This window comes from Galendromus occidentalis, unplaced genomic scaffold, assembly GCF_000255335.2.
Source record: "Galendromus occidentalis unplaced genomic scaffold, Mocc_1.1 scf7180000075687, whole genome shotgun sequence".
Taxonomy (NCBI): Eukaryota; Metazoa; Arthropoda; class Arachnida; order Mesostigmata; family Phytoseiidae; genus Galendromus; species Galendromus occidentalis.
Window position 1 is genome coordinate 1,785 of NW_003803677.1, and position 6,148 is coordinate 7,932.

The window sequence follows — 6,148 nt, forward strand, 5'->3', positions numbered from 1 at the left end:
TCGGAGTCCAATATCATTGCGGCCTCGGATTCTGCAAAGTCGTCCCTCATCTTTGTCGGCCGGGCCGATCCCAGGACTTCTGCATCGGCCTTGCTCGACTTCTGCCTCACGATCTCTCGTGACGTTATCTCAGTCTCCAAATTCAGCCCTCCGGATCGCATTTCCACGCCGCGCACTGCTTCGTTTGTCGTTGAAGTTGAACCTAATTCATTCGATACCTTCTTCAACCCGACTCTTTGGCCGCCTGGCATCCTTGTCGACAGATTTGGGGGCAGGTCGGTCAGACAGGACCGAATCTGCGAGTCTGCTGTGAATAATCCTGCCTCGTATTCCTCGAGCAAGTTCCCCGACACGGTACATTCTGACGAAGATGTCCCGCCTACTAATTGACTCCAAACCCAATCCCTCCGAATTTTGCACATCACAACGCCCGCTCCCTTCGATCATCCCACAAGTTTGACATCATCGCTGCCCGCTACTCTGGATGTTATGACATCATTTGCTGCTCCGAAACCTGGTTTCATCCTGGTGAGGCCTGTACCTACCAGCTTCCTGGATTCACCCATCACTATGTCTGTAGAGATTCGGGTTCGGGGGGCTGCGGTGGTGGTGTTTCGGTCTTCACCAAAGATGCCATCTCCATCTCTGCCGAAAGCTCATTTCAACCGTCAGACGGACGCATTCAGGCTATCCATCTTTCCGTCTCCCTTGATGGTTCGAAATTCAATCTCCTTGCGGTGTACTCTAGCCACTCATCTCTTGCCGGCACTCTCGGCACTTTCCTTGATGAGCTCGTTTCTAGCTCAGACGACCCGCTAATCCTCGTAGGCGACCTCAATGTAGACCTCCGCTCCCCGGCTGCATATGTTTCCAGGTTCTCCCTCTGCCTACACAACCTAAATCTTGCTATTTTCTCCCGGCGTCTCTCTTTCATTTACGATCAATGTTTCCCCTTGCTCCATACATCTCCGAGATCTTTCAATCGGTCCATTTGGTACACACCTGCACTCTTCCGGCTCAGCCGTACCCTCAAGCGCATTGCCATGCACTATTTCCGGTCCAAGTGTCCTTCCCTTAAAGTTCAATACTATTCCCACCTCCATCATTATCGTAGAAGTGTTCGTAACGCCCGTCACGTCTATACACGCCGCCTGATTGCTCGCACCAGAGCTTCTCCCAGAAAACTCTGGTGTCTCATCAATACCGCTTCTGGACGTGATCGGGGAAAATCTCAAAGTATCCCTGATTCCGATCCGAGTGACCCCACATCTATTTTGGATGACTTCGCTCGACACTTTTCCTCTATCGGAGAAACTACTGCAGCTCGCCGCCCTGCGGCCACCTCTGCTTGGATGCCTCCCCCCTCCACCTCGCACGACTGTTCGCTCAAATTCATTGATCCCTCTAGCTTGCCGTCCATCTGCAAAAACATCAAGTCATCCTACTCTCGCTCCGCTACCTCGGTCCCGTCTAAAGTTATTTGCCTCTCAATCGACCTCCTTGCCATCCCTATAGCATTTCTTTTCAATCTCTCTATCCGTTCAGGTATCTTCCCTACTATCTTCAAACGTGCCGTCGTTGTCCCTATTTATAAAGGGAAGGGCGCTCGGACAGATCCTTCCAACTGCAGACCCATCAGACTCTTCGCCCTTCCTCTCCAAAGTCTTCGAGAAGTGCATCCTCGCCCAACTCCATGACTCTTACAGCGTAGATCCTCTCCTGTCACCAGCATGGCTTCAGAGCGGGTTACTCTACTGATACTGCCCTCTGTGAATTACGGCATTTCATCCTGAGCGCCTGCGACGAGGGCTCCTACGTTGCTGGGGTGTTCCTTGACCTCTCTAAGGCATTCGACTGTCTAGATCCTTCCCTTCTAATCGAAATGCTCTCTAATCTTGGGTTTGATCCCATCTCTGTTCTCTGGTTCAACTCTTACCTTACTGATCGCTACCTACAGGTCTCGTCTACGTGCTCTCTCTCTGTTTCGTTCCCTATCACCTTTGGTGTGCCCCAAGGCTCTGTTTTAGGCCCGTTTCTCTTCCTCATCTACATCAACTCGGTCCTTACCTATGGCAACTCTCTGTCCCCTTCCTCCGTGTATTGTCGTTCGCCGACGATACGTCAATTCTGTACAAGATCCGTAGAGACGAGGTTGAAGCGGACATTGCCGTCTTGAACGACTTTCTGGACCGTATCTCCAACCTTTTCCTTACCCTCCGTCTCACCGTCAATACCTCTAAAACCTTTGCCCTCCTTTTCCGTCACCGCAACTCGGGAACTATCAACCCTGACGGTTGCATCGTCTGGGAGACTGTCCCCATTCCGTGGTCCCCCTCGGTTAAATGCCTTGGTGTGATCCTCGAATCAAACCTCTCCTGGAATGCTCACCTCACAGCTGTCCGCAGCAAACTAAACTCCATCATAATTCTGCCTCCATCGTCTACGCCGCCCTTTGGCTTCCCCCGATCCCTCCTCATTCNCAAAATATTATTCTACCAGCACTCTTATCTACGGAATCTCGGTGTGGGGCTCCGCTCCCCCACTTCTCTTTCTCCGCTTGTAATGTGCCAGAGAAACGCTCTCAGAGCTGTACTTGGCCTACGTCAACGCTCCCCGATCTCCGCCTATTTTGCCAAGTTCTCCCTACTCACTCTCGCCGACTTCCACCATTATCGCCTTATATGTCTCGCCTACCTGGGCTCCCGTGGCCGCCTCCCACCTCCTATCCATCTCCCTTTCCGCCCCCTTACCTCTGCTCGCCGGCAAAGCCCTCTCGACTTTTCCCTACCCCCTATTCGGTCCGATTTCGCACGAGCCTCGCCGCCATATCTCATTCCAACCATCTGGAATGCTTTACCCCTAGATCTCCGCACAACTGACCGTTACCCCACCTTCAAAAGATTACTTAAAGCCTACTTGATCGCCCGTAGCCCCCCCAATCTGACTCAAACCTAGTGTCCACCATCAGGTTTCTCCTCACAATTCCACCATATATGCGGCCTTCGCCTGCGTTTGGTTTGTTTGGTAAATAAATATTCTACTTCAGTTGCGGGCGTTTCTACTCCATTCGAGGCAGCTATCGACGTGTCAACATGGCTTCTTACCGGAAAGGTCCACCGAAAGTGCACTGTTGCAGATCAAGCAATTCGTCACTGATTCGTGGAACTGCCGACGTTATGTAGTGGCGCTCTTCCTTGATGTATCCAATGCATTTGAATCTCTTGACCATGATATCCTCATCGGAGTACTCTCGCCGCTGGGCCTTGACTCCTCTACTTGTAAATGGTTTTCGTCCTACCTTCGACCTCGCAGTAGCAGAGTCTGTGCATCAGGTTCGGAGTCTGAGCCCTACTCTATCGATTTCGGTGTTCCCTAAGGTTCCCTGTTTGGGCCCTCTCTTGTTTGTGACGTGTGGCGGTCAAAATAATAGAGCCAACTAAAAACTTCTTCTTCTTTTTCCGGAGGTCCGTAACTTTTCAGAAAATCTACCGAATCGGACTTTTTTTTTTGAAATTTGAAGAGAATTGGATGGGCTTTCCAATGAACACGTCACTTCAGACATTTGAATACGTTTTTAGGGAGTCACAGCCGTCTCAATTTCGCTCATTTTCGAAATTTCGTATGTCATTTTAAAACCCTCATAAGTCGGGACGAGGGTATCGCATGGGCTCGGTGTGCTCGGCATCTTGTAGCGCGGGAAAAGAGCTGTCGATTCGTCTATTTACTTTGAAAAATCCGTTCAGCTGGAGCTGAGAAAACATTCGTCTGCTCTTTGGAAGTAAGGGTCAAGAGAATAGAGCCACCCTCCATAATAGAGCTGGAGGTCAGAAATTCGTCTCTCTGATTCTTGCATCGGAAAGTTCGTCTTCCGTGCAGCGGAATCGCTCTTTCATTTCCCGAAATCAGACCGGTTTTCGAGGAGTTATGCAAGGATCAAAAAGACGACCTTCCGCCTTCCCTTCCAGCTCTATTAGGGGGGGGGGGAGGTGGCTCTATTATTTTGACCATTACTTCCAAATAGCAGACGAGTTTTTTCCCAGCTCCAGGTGAACGGATTTTCCAAAGTAAATAGGCGAATCGACAGTTCTTTTCCCGCGCTACAAGATGCCGACCACACCGAGCCGATGCGATACCCTCGTCCCGACTTATGAGGGTTTTAAAATGACATAGGAAATTTCGAAAATGAGCGAAATTTAGACGGCTGTAACTCCCCCAAAACGTATTCAAATGTCTGAAGTGACGTGTTCATTGGAAAGCCCATCCAATTCTCTTCAGTTTCAAAGAAAAAAAAGTCCGATTCGGTAGATTTTCTGAAAAGTTACGGACCTCCGGAAAAAGAAGAAGAAGTTTTTAGGTGGCTCTATTATTTTGAGCGCAGATATATACATTTGAGCGCAAATCCGATTTGAGCGCAGGTATGATTTGAGCGCGAATGCGATTCGGGCGCGGAACCGATCTGGGCGCAAGTGCGAACCGAGCGCGAGCCAGTTTGAGCGCAGCCAACTTGAGCGCAGTCAATACGAGCGCGAATCAATTTTAGCGCGAGCTGATCCGAGCGCGGCCTATTTGAGCGCGGCCGATTTGAGCGCATTGAAGACCATTCGTTGTCACGGGGTCAATTGATTTATATCTTCTATATATATAAAAACGTATGTCTGTCTGTCTGTTTGTCTGTCTGTTCGTCTGTCTGTTTGTCTGGTGTCACCTATAGACTCAAAAACGGCTGAACCGATCGTCGTGAAAATTTGTGAGCGTGTTCTGGGCGATCCAGCGGTGGTTATAGGGGGGTCAGTTCTCCGATGCGATGAGTCCTTCTACCTTGAAAAAATTATTTGAGTGCTCCACCCACGAAAATACGAAAACTCGGGAAAAAATTAAAAAATCCGAAATTCGCAAAATTCACAAACGCCTGAACCGATCGCCGTGAAAATTCAGGGGTGGGTTCTCGGGAGTTGTAGAAAAGCGATGAGGGGGTCGTCGTGCCCGTATGATGGGGATGAGCTCTTTCTCCCTTGGAAATTGAGTACCGGGTTCCTCAAACGCCTGAACCGATCGCCGTGAAAATTCAGGGGTGGGTTCTCGGGAGTTGTAGAAAAGCGATGAGGGGGTCGTCGTGCCCGTATGATGGGGATGAGCTCTTCCTCCCTTGGAAATTGAGTACCAGGTTCCTCAAACGCCTGAACCGATTGCCGCAAAAATTTAGGGGTGGGTTCTCGGGAGCTTCAGGAGGGTCATATGAGGGTCGTCGTTCCCATGTGATGGGTCCTCCCACCATAAAAAAATTATTCGAGTTGTCCTCTCACCGAGAAGCAAAGATTTCATGAAGGGAAAGACGGGAATTCTCAGGATTTCTTATCGGCTGGACCACTATGAGGGGGTGCATTCTCGGGAGCTCCTAAGAAGGCTATCGGGGGTTGCCGTCATCATTGGCCTCTGTCTCTCTACTAATGAATCTCGCTGAAAATTCCTGTAGCCTTGAAGGGTAAAGATTTTCCGGAGAACATATGGAATAAAAGCGGGGACACGGGGGAGTGGGGAGACGGGAGAGTAGGGAAACGGGAAGTAGGGAAACGGGGAAGTGGGGGAACGGAAACGTGGGGAAACGGGAACGTGGGGAGACGGGAACGTGGGGAGACGGGAAAGTGGGGAAACGGGAAACGGGAAAGTGGGGAAACGGGAAAGTGGGGAAACGGGAGAAAGGGGAAACGGGGAAGCGGGGAAGCGGGGAAGCGGGGAAGCGGGGAAGCGGGAAAGCGGGAAAGCGGGGAAGCGGGGAAACGGGAAAGCGGGGAAACGGGAAAGCGGGAAAGCGGGGGAACGGGAAAGCGGGGAAACGGGAAAGCGGGGGAACGGGAAAGCGGGGGAACGGGACGCGCACCCAGAGCACGCGCGACCAAAGCAAGCGCATCGGGAGCCAGCGCACTCGGAGCTAGCGCATGTGCAGTGAGTCTAGCGATACCGAGTCGCCGCGAAGCGGCGACCGGGAGCGCTAGTATTTAATAAGGAAGTTAAATAACAGATTGCGATCTAGGTATCAAAAGAGTACCTGAGCCCACCGAAGATAAATCCCTACGTCCAACGACGGAGGATGTGGATTCACCGGTGAGCCGNAACCTGTTAATGAACTGGTCACCACTTAATCTTTCGA